Source organism: Mus caroli, unplaced genomic scaffold (genome assembly GCF_978045245.1).
Source record: "Mus caroli unplaced genomic scaffold, Mus_caroli_1 scaffold_3, whole genome shotgun sequence".
Taxonomy (NCBI): Eukaryota; Metazoa; Chordata; class Mammalia; order Rodentia; family Muridae; genus Mus; species Mus caroli.
Window position 1 is genome coordinate 111,187,737 of NW_028227258.1, and position 10,341 is coordinate 111,198,077.

Consider the following 10,341-nt stretch of genomic DNA (forward strand, 5'->3'; position numbering starts at 1 on the left):
CCCAAATGCTTCAGTGAAAGGCGGGTGCTGCTATTAATGATGTGTGCTTTTCACTGAGATTTTCTGTAAAGCCCCTCTTTGTAGATTTGATTTTTTTTTCAAATCTTATTTTTAATGATAGTTCTTAAATGCTTTAACCTCTCTTGTAGCCCACCACCCACCAGAGGTAGTGGAAAAGAAAGGATACAGGGGAAGTGGACCTGTTTAGAAAGGTTCTTTGGAGCAACTCCCGTCTGTGTTGTCTGGAAATCAGCAGTTCAGTTCACAGGTTAGCAGGCAGCGGCAGCTTCATCCACTTGCAAACACTTCCCGGCTACACCAGCGGTCTAATTTGGTAGAGTCAGGTTAGCAACTTCGGTGACAAAACAAAACAAAAAACAAACCCCTATGGAATAAAAATAGGCTGAAGGCTGCCTGGCCCTAAGCAGCATCTGCCTCTGCTATGTGTGGGAAGCCACATGTGCCATTGCAGGGTGGCGCTGGCTACCGCTGGCCACCATGCATACATAGGCAGTAAAGTTATTTTGCCAAGATGAGGCTTTGAGAATTAACCAATCAGATGAGAGACAAGTTAACCAATCAGATGAGAGACAAGTTAACCAATCAGATGTAGGCATGCAAATGACGTGGTAAGCATAACCCAAGCACAACCAATCTGGGTGTGAGACACGCCTCTCCTAGGCCTATATAAGCAGCACCAGTTCTGGGCTTGGGGTCTCTTCGCCTCTGCAATCAAGCTTTCCCAATAAACGTGTGCAGAAGGATCCTGTTGCAGTGTCGTTCTTGCTGGCGAGTTGGGCGTGTGCAAGAGCTATGGGTTGCTCCTTGTTACTTCTGGGTTTGGGTTGGAGAACTTGGCTCTTTGGCCCCAGGCAGAATGATGGAGGTCATTTGCATTGGTGGAGTGGGGAAGCAAGCTCTCATAAAATGCAGCATGGGATGACATCATTAAGGACCTGAAGAAACTGGGATCCACTGGAGCAAGCTTGCTCTTTAGGAAGTGATATATGATGACTCTCTGGGAGACTATGTCTCTGGGAGTCTATGAACCCCATGATGGGATGAGTTTGGGACTTAATTCCCAATAGATCTCCTTCCTCAGGCCTGCCACCTCCCATCCTCCTGTCATGCCAACGGGATGCCTACTTTGAGTAATTCACATGAATCAAAACTTAGATGCTAGCAGCAGTGAAGTGTCTACGTGAATGAAAAGAACGAAAGAAGGAGCAATGGGTGAGGATGCTGCTCAGAGCTGGACTGACTACTGCTTACCGAAGCTCCAATCAACACTGAAAGAAAAAAAACTCTTCTTATGGAGAAGGTTCAGTCTGTAGGCATGGATCAGTGACCATGGCCAGGGCACATGGATTCAGGAGGTCCCAAATACCATGCTCCAAAGTGATAACAAGTCTATGGAGCTTTTATAACAGCTCACGTCTGTGAGCACACACCCTTTTCAAAACGTTTTATTTTTTAATGTGCATCGGTGGGTGTTTTATCTGTACATGTGTCTGTGTGAGGATGTTGTATCCTGGAGTTACAGACAGTTGGGTGCTACCACGTGGGTGCTGGGGATTGAACCTGGATCCTCTGGTACAGCAGTCAGTGCCCCTAACTGCTGAGCTAGCTCTCCAGCCCCACCCCACCCTCCATTTTTAAAAAAGCCCAAACTGCATCTTCCCCCAAAACATTGCTATTTATTTCTTGTAATTCTAGAAGCTAGAAATCCCAGTTTTCCAGACTAGGAGTTAAGATGAGGAGAGTTCAGTTCCTGGTGAGGACTCTTTTCCAAACATGAGGGATATTGGGGGTCAAGCAGGTAAGAGGGGACAGCTTCCTTCTGTTTGTTTCAGTGATGCAGGGGCACTTTCCTAGAATCCTGTTTGAGTAGGCTAAGCACACATCCTACCTCTGTACTGTACCCTGGGTTCTGGTTTCCCTTCTGTAGGGCTTCTAGTGGACTAAGGCCCCATCCTTAGGACTTTCTTTAACCCAAAAGCCCTACCTCAAACACAGCCATACTGTGGGGTTAGAGCCTTGACTTATCAGTTTGAGGAGAGCATGATTTTGTCCTGAGGTTTATTTCCGTTGTTTGAGGCAGGATCTTCTCTGATCCCAACCGACCTTGGCCTTAAGCCTGTGGCAGTTTTCCTGATTTTACTTGTGCTGAGTTCCAAATACCATGGGAAAGGGGAGCATGGAGCGGTGCTGGGTGCTGATTCAACAGCAGTGGATGCAAGCTGTTGGTTCAAGTGCTCTCCTTGCCCAAGGAGTCTCATCCTTTCTCCTCCTTCTTCTCCTTTCTTCTCATTCTTCAGCTGTGGGAAGCCACATGTGCCGTTGCAGGGTAGAGCTGGCTTCCGCTGGCCACCACGCATACATAGGCAGTAAAGTTTTTTTTGCCAAGATGAGGTTTTGAGAATTAACCAAAATTAACCAATCAGATGAGAGATAAGTTAACCAATCAGATGAGAGATAAGTTAACCAATCAGATGAGAGACAAGTTAACCCATCAGATGAGAGAGAAGTTAACCAATCAGATGTAGGCATGCAAATGAGGTCATAAGCATAACCCAAGCACAACCAATCCGGGTGTGAGACACGCCTCTCCTAGGCCTATATAAGCAGCACCAGTTCTGGGCTTGGGGTCTCTTTGCCTCTGCAATCAAGCTCTCCCAATAAACGTGTGCAGAAGGATCCTGTTGCAGTGTCGTTCTTGCTGGCGAGTCGGGCACGCACAAGATTCAGCCTTCTCTCTTCTCATGCTTTAGCCTTCTCCTGACCCGAGAACCTGAACCCAGTCTTTTATTTACTAAAGTTTCATCATCAAGGCTCTGAACACTGTTAATAATATTATTAGAAGTTCTTATATTTACATAAAAATTTTATGAATTCTGAATCATTAGTTCCAACCCCCTGCTTCCTTAAACCAGAAACTAAACACCAAGTAAAAGCATATTCTTTTAGTTTTTACACAGCCTCTTCTTCATGGGTAGCTGGCCACAGCTCTTGCGGTTTCCTGGCACAGCAAACCAGAGTCTTTAGTGGCTGTTTTCATGTAAGAGCAGAAAGGTGACAGACTACTAGGGTTAAAATAATTTCTTACAAAGTTTTAAAATGTATGCAAGCTAAACCAGGGATCTCGCTCTAATATCTCTCTCGGCACTGTCACCTCCAATTCTTCAAATGGCTAGGAGAAAAAGTACTAGCTTTTTATATGCTCGTACATTGTCTTTTAGGTCTCTAATCTTCGTTTTCTATCCTGGCAATCCACGGCCTCATGTACTCTCCTTTTAATACTATTTCTAGATCCTAATCAAGGCTTTCCCTTATAAAACGAGCCCATCCGTCATTTGCTTCTGTTGTATAGATTCCCTTTTTCCTAGCCATGCCTTTTCTTTCTGAGACCACTTTAACTCTTTACCCTTTATGTCCCCAAGGTCTCCCTGGATAATTAATGTAGCAGTCATTGGGCCAGAGGATACATGTATCTCCTCATGATTCCAAATTCAAGGCCAAATCTGTCAATGAATTATTTCTACAAAGGACCATGTAGGCTTTTATGGCCTCTGTGGTTATGTTGTCTAGATCCTTCCCCATGGCCAAGCGGAGGGCCTGCTTCTTGTCCTCCACAGCCTCATGACCACCTCCGTTCCTCATTCCTAAGAACTGTATCTGTTTCATTTATTATGGGGTGATTAGCTCTTAGTGATGGGGAAGTATATCCCCCCAAAACAGAGATTGAAAGTAAAATAGAAGAGACAGCAGATCAGTTTCAGGACAACAGCAGTCATCAGCACACATGGGGACCATGGGACTCAAGAGCCTGGTAATGTTCCAGAGGCAGGAACTGTGCCACACCTCCCCTTAAGTAGCCATGCCAGACCTGGCTACTTCCCCACGGCTGGGCCTACAGGTGCATGCCACAGTTTACAGATTTTCTGCTTTTAGTAAGTGAACCTACTGGGTGGTGGAAGCCCATGCTTTTAATCCCAGCACTGGGGAGGCAGAGGCAGGCAGATCTCTGAGTTCCAGGCCAGCCTGGTCTACAGATCGAGCTCCAGGACAGCCAGGGCTACACAGAGAAACCCTGTCAGGCAAATAACAAAAATAAGTGAAGCAATACTGAAATCTTTGTTTAGTTGCTTTGTCCCCTTTTTCCTGGCCGTCCCAGGTTTCTCTTCAAGACCCTTCGGCTAGGTGGGCTGTCATGGTAGTGCCATGAGGTCTCCTGCTAAGATGTTTATCTTGTGGGTCCTGGGCTATGCTTCCTTTCGTCTGGTCCCACCCAACTCACTAAGCTTGGCAGGGACACACACACTAAGTTAGGCCATCCTTTCCAGACATGAGCTTCTTCCAAGGAGCAAAGTAGGCCAGAGAACTCCCTTGTGGGTTTTTCTTTTTTCTGATAGAGTCACAACTAACCCAGTTGGCCTCAGATTTGCTCTGTAGCTAAAGTCTACATGGACTTTACAATCCTCCTGCCTCTACCTTCTAAATGCAGGATTCCCTTATAAGATGAAGCCTAGGTTCATCTTCACGCCTGCTACGAAAGCATTCTACCAGTGGCGTGACATACCTTGCCCCCACCCCATGGTGGAACAGTCTTTCTGAGCTCTCCTAGAACGACACTGCTGCCTAAAGTCTGTCTCCTCCCTTCCTTCCTTCTCTCTGGTTAGCCCCGGTCAGCTCTGTTTTGTACTCTTTCCTTTTATTTAGATTTTGAAAGGGGAAGATAGATATCGTGGTATTTTGAGACTGATGAAAACACCAAGGGACGAGTTGTTAGGCCAGGGTCTAGAGGGCATAGGGCAGAAGTTTCTGCTGAGTTGTTTTTCAATAGAGGCGCTCACTTGGGCGCTCACTTGGGCCTCCTGGAATCGTACAGTTCTGCTCGCACACCCTATGTGGACTGGGTATTTTCAGCTTTCATTGCTGATTTCTTTTTGGCTTTTGTGGAATAACAGGGCTTACACAGATGCAAATACAATAGATAAAAAAAGCATCTTTTATTGTTTTCTTTCAATCAGTAATAGATACTCAAGTTCTTGCATTAGCTCATGACAAGGAGAAGTTGAATTTTCTTATTTTTTTTTTTCTTTTTTTTTGAAACTTTTTTTTTTTGTTTTTGTTTTTTCGAGACAGAGTTTCTCTGTGTAGCGCTGGTTGTCCTGGAACTCACTCTGTAGACCAGGCTGGCCTCAAACTTAGAGATCTGCCTGCCTCTGCCTCCCAAGTGCTAGGATTAAACACATTTGCCACCACTGCCCGGAGAAGTTGAAATTTACTTATTTATTTATTTATTGCCATTTTTCATGTTGATCAGATAAGAGCCAGATGTCCTCTTATTTTTTTTTTAATTAGGCATTTTGCTCATTTACATTTCCAATGCTATCCAGAAAGTCCCCAATACACTCCCCCCCCCCACTCCCCTACCCACCCACTCCCACTTTTTGGCCCTGGCGTTCCCCTGTACTGGAGCATATAAAGTTTGCAAGTCCAGTGGGCCTCTCTTTCCAGTGATGGCCGACTAGGCCATCTTTTGATACATATGCAGCTAGAGTCAAGAGCTCTGGGGTACTGGATAGTTAATAATGTTGTTCCACCTATAGGGTTACAGATCCCTTTAGCTCCTTGGGTGCTTTCTCTAGCTCCTCCATTGGGGGCCCTGTGATCCATCCAATAGCTGACTGTGAGCATCCACTTCTGTGTTTGCTACAGATGTCCTCTTATTTCTGAGTCATGATATCCTCCAAATACGCAGGACCCTGCCACGAACTGCTTCTGTTAGGGGTTTTGTTACAATGACAACAATGGTTATGTTTGTTTGTTTGTTTTAATAGTCACAAGTAACCCAGTTGGCCTCAGATTTGCTCTGTAGTGGAAGCTGACATAGAATTAGGTAACAGGAAACATTATAAAAGAAGAAAGCTGGGTGTGGTGGCTCTTGCAATCCCACCACTCAGCCTTCAGTGTGAACTTCAGACCAGGTCTACATAGCAAGACTGGCTCAAATGCCAGTGTCCTATGTCTCCCTGTCACTGTGTCCAATCTCATATGCATTTCTTCCTCTCTGTCTTTACTTTTGTTTGTTGGTGCAAAGTCCCAACCTGAAGTCTATGATAGCCTCACTACCATGCCTGCCCCACCCTTACCAGTTTTTCCCCCACAGGGTCTCATGTAGTCCATACTGGTAGGCTGGTTTGGGTGGTAACTTCAAATCTTTGACTTTTGTGTATGGGTGATTGGCCTATATGTGTGTCTGTGTATCCCATGTGTATTTGATACCCAAGGAGGCTGCATGATGACATTGGTTCCCCTGGGACTTGTAGCTGTGAGCTGCCATGTAGGTACCTGACATCCTCTGCAAGAGCATCCAGTGCTCTTAATTGCTGAGCCATCTTTAGTTTCTTGGTATTAATTATTGTTTAATTTTGGTTTTTTTGGTGTGTGTGTGTGTGTGTGTGTGTGTGTGTGTGTGTGTAGTAGGAGGCCGGCCCACGGCCTACATGAACCAGGTATTTCTGGAAGGCAGGCTGGGGCTGAAAGAGACTAGACTGTGAGAAAAGAATGATGAAGTCAAGACAAATTTTTCTCTGATCAAGGCCCGAGAGTTTAGTAAGAGACTGTGCTTATAAGGGAGGAAGGCCCATATCTGTGCCCCTCCCCTCCCCAGTCCATCCTTGGTGCAGCCATGCCATGAGCACTTGGTCGCCAGGCTGTTGTTTATTCAGGAATGTCTCAGGAAGACAGGTTCAGCTTCAGATTCTGCAGGTAGCAGAATCTCAGGGCAGTTGACACTTCAAAAGAAGCCAGCCAAGTCGGAAAGCTGCACCGCAGGTGGCCCCACCTCTGTGGCTATAAGGTCTGTACCAGCCCACTTCAGGCTGGGGGAGGCTACGTGTGTGTGTGTGTGTGTGTGTGTGTGTGTGTGTGTGTGTATGTATACACATACATGAGGTGGGCTCTCATCTGAGTGCATATGTACAGGCTACAGGTTAACTTGAAGTATGTTCTTTGTCTTAGATAGGGTTTGCATTGCTGTGAAGAAACACCATGACCAAGACAAGTCTTATAAAGGACAATATTTAATTGGGGCTGGCTTACTGGTTCAGAGGTTCACTCCATTATCATCAAGGTGGTAGAGTATGGCAGTGTCCAGGCAGAAGTGGGAGGAGCCAAAAGTTCTACATCTTGGTCAAAGGCAGACAGGAGAAGGCTGTCTCCCATGTGGCTAGGAGGAAGGTCTCAAAGCCCACCCCCACAGTGACACACTTCCTCCAACAAGGCCACACCTACTCCAATAAGGCCACACCTCTTAAGAGTGCCACTCCCTGTGTCAGGCATATACAAACCTCCACATTCCTCTGTGCTCTCCACCTCCTGTTTTGAGGCAGGCTCTTTCTCTGAACCTGAAGCTGGCCTGTTAGCTGAACAGGCAGCCCAGCATGCCCTGGGAGTCACCCGTTACTGCTGCCCTGGCACTGGGGCTTAGGTGTATCCCGCTGACTTTCTGCAGAGGTGCTGAGGAGTCGGTTCGCAGGTCCTCTTGTCTGTGGAGCAAGCAAGCACTTTATACATTGAGTCATCTACCCGCTCCTCTGTGGTATCGTTTTGCAAGAAATTACCACGGGAGGGGAAACTGGGCAAAAGGTCCCTGGGATCACTCTGTAGTATTTCCTTTTTTCTTTGTAATAGTCTTACAAAGGTCTGTAAGTCTACAGTTATCGCAAAGTAAAACATTCAATTAACAACAACAGCAACAAAAAACCCCAACAGATCAAGCCTGCTTGCTTTGCCCTCATAACTTCTTGGCAGTACCTTGAATTGTCCAGCAGTCTTTGTTCTCGTTCTCCCTGACCCCAGCCCCACCCCTGAGGTTCAGGAAGGGTGTCATTTCACCACAGGTGTTACTGGGCAGGTCTTCTAAATGTGTCAAGGGGACCTGCTATTTGCAAATAGCAAATTTTCTTGTAAGTAGTTTATTATTATTATTATTATTATTATTATTATTATTATTATTATTATTATTATTATGTTTTTTAAAGACAGAGTCTCACAATGTAGCCCTGGATGTCTTGGAACTCACTATGTAGACCAGGCTGGCTTTAAACTCTCAGAGACACCCCTCCCCCCCCCCCCCCCCCCCCCCCCCCCCCGCCTCTGCCTCACAAGTGTTGGAATCCAAGGGATGTGCCACCTACCATGCCTGGCTAGTGTGAGCGGTTAGGTCAGGCACCCGGACCAAGTCAATTACATGGTTTCCCTTGGGAGAATCCAGGAGAGCTAGAGTCAGGTACTTTAGACAAGAGGTTGGCACACGAGATAAACTTTATTTAATTAGGAGGGTTGAAAAGACATCATGAAAAAAAAAAAAAAGCCAGGTGTGATGGCACACACCTTTAATCCCAGCACTCGGGAGGCAGAGGCAGGCAGATTTCTGAGTTCGAGGCCAGCCTGGTCTACAAAGTGAGTTCCAGGACAACCAGGGCTATACAGAGAAACCCTGTCTCGAAAAAACCAAAAAAAAAAAAAAAAAAAAAAAAAAAAAAGAAAAGACATCCTGAAGAGATGTTTTTATGGCAGCCCGAGAGGGGCAGAGCTGATGCTGGCTGAGCCTTGGAGGGCTGACGAACGGGTGTGAGCTCTCATTCCTTCATCTGGAAAGCCAGGCGGAGAGAACGTAGCACGCCAAGAGAATTAAATTGAAAACTGCAGTGCTTAGCACAAGGTTTTTGCACCCAGCAAATACCAGTTCTTTCTCACTTGTATTTCCCAAGCAGAGTAGCTTCTAGGTTGGAAGGCTGTCTGTCTCCCAGCTGCCTGGTAGCTACAGGGTTCCAGGAGCTGGCAGGGAGGGAATAAATCGAAATGAAAAGGAGCTCTAAAACTCGTTCACGCCGCTTAGATTTAGACAAACACGGAAACAAGCTGAAATCAGCCGTGCCTCTGAACACGGCTGATAACCATCTCACATTCACATTTATTTCTTTAGTTAGGGCCGGTTTCAGTCTCGCAGAAAACAGCAGGAGGCTGTAGAGGAAGGTTCAGGTGGTGATGGGAAGCCTGTTGGCTTCGCATGGCTGGAGGGATGAGATGGTCCAGCACCGGAGTGTGTCTGATGCTCTCATAGTATTCAGTTCCCAGCACCCATCTCAGGTGGCTCACAACTGCTGGAAACCACCTATAAGTCCAACCCTAGGGGATCAGACACCTCTAGCTTCCATGGACACACACACACACACACACATTAAAAACCGAAAGGCAAAAGGCCACTGGCCCATTTCTGTTGCTCAAAACAAAACAAAACAAAACAGGTAGGCGTATTGAGAACCTTTTAGCTAATATTTAGCAAAATATTTATGTTAGCAGAGTGGTAGCCATTGTACGCCTTTAATCCCAGCACTCGGAAGACAGAGGCAGGCAGAGTTTGAGGCGAGTCTGAGCTACAGAGTTCCAGAACAGGGTTTTGAGAAACCCTTTCTTGAAAAGTTAAAAAAAACCAACAACAAAAAACAAAACAAATGAAACAAAACAACAACAACAAAAATGTATTTTAAACACTTATTAGAGAAAAGCCTTTTTTCCCTAATTAAAAAAAAATACCTGGGCCATTTTCATGCGAGGATATATTTTTCAAATATATTGTCTCACCCTACCCATACTACCCTCTTTTCTTCTTTTTTTTTCTTTTAAATTAAGCCGTTCGACAGTTTCATTCATGTATGTAATACATTCTGCCTTCTCTCATCTCTCTCCTAACCCTTTCACTCCTTCCCCTTCACCTGGGCCCTTTCTAGATTCATGGCGTTTGGGGTGTGACACAGCCAACCCTGTAACCACTGGATGTGGACTGTTCTTTGGAACCAGGAGGACTCCAGTGGGTACAAGATTGAAGGCGGAGACTCCCTCTTTTCCTGAATCTTCCTCTAGGAAACAGTTGGGCAGTGAGGGCTGGGGCTGCCTCAGGCTCCCTGCTTCATCCCTGCTTGGCTGCTGCTGAACCCATCCCTGCATAGGCTTGGTGCAGTCGTCTGCAGTTGTTGAGAACTCACGGCTGTACTGCTGCATGCTACCCAGGAAACGGCATTTGTGGTCTTTGTCTTCGGTTCTTACAATCATCCCATCCCTTCTTCCACAATGGTCTATGTCTGTGGCCATAAAGATAGATTTACAGGGTGGTTCGACACTATGTCAGTTTAGCCACACAACAGAATTAAGTTGTGCTGTGTCCCCTGCACCTCCCCCACGCCCCCGACTCCCGGGTCCCATGACCTTCCTAACCATGAACTTTTGTGTGAATTTACAGTACTGTGAAGAGAGGCTTGTCATTCCACAACA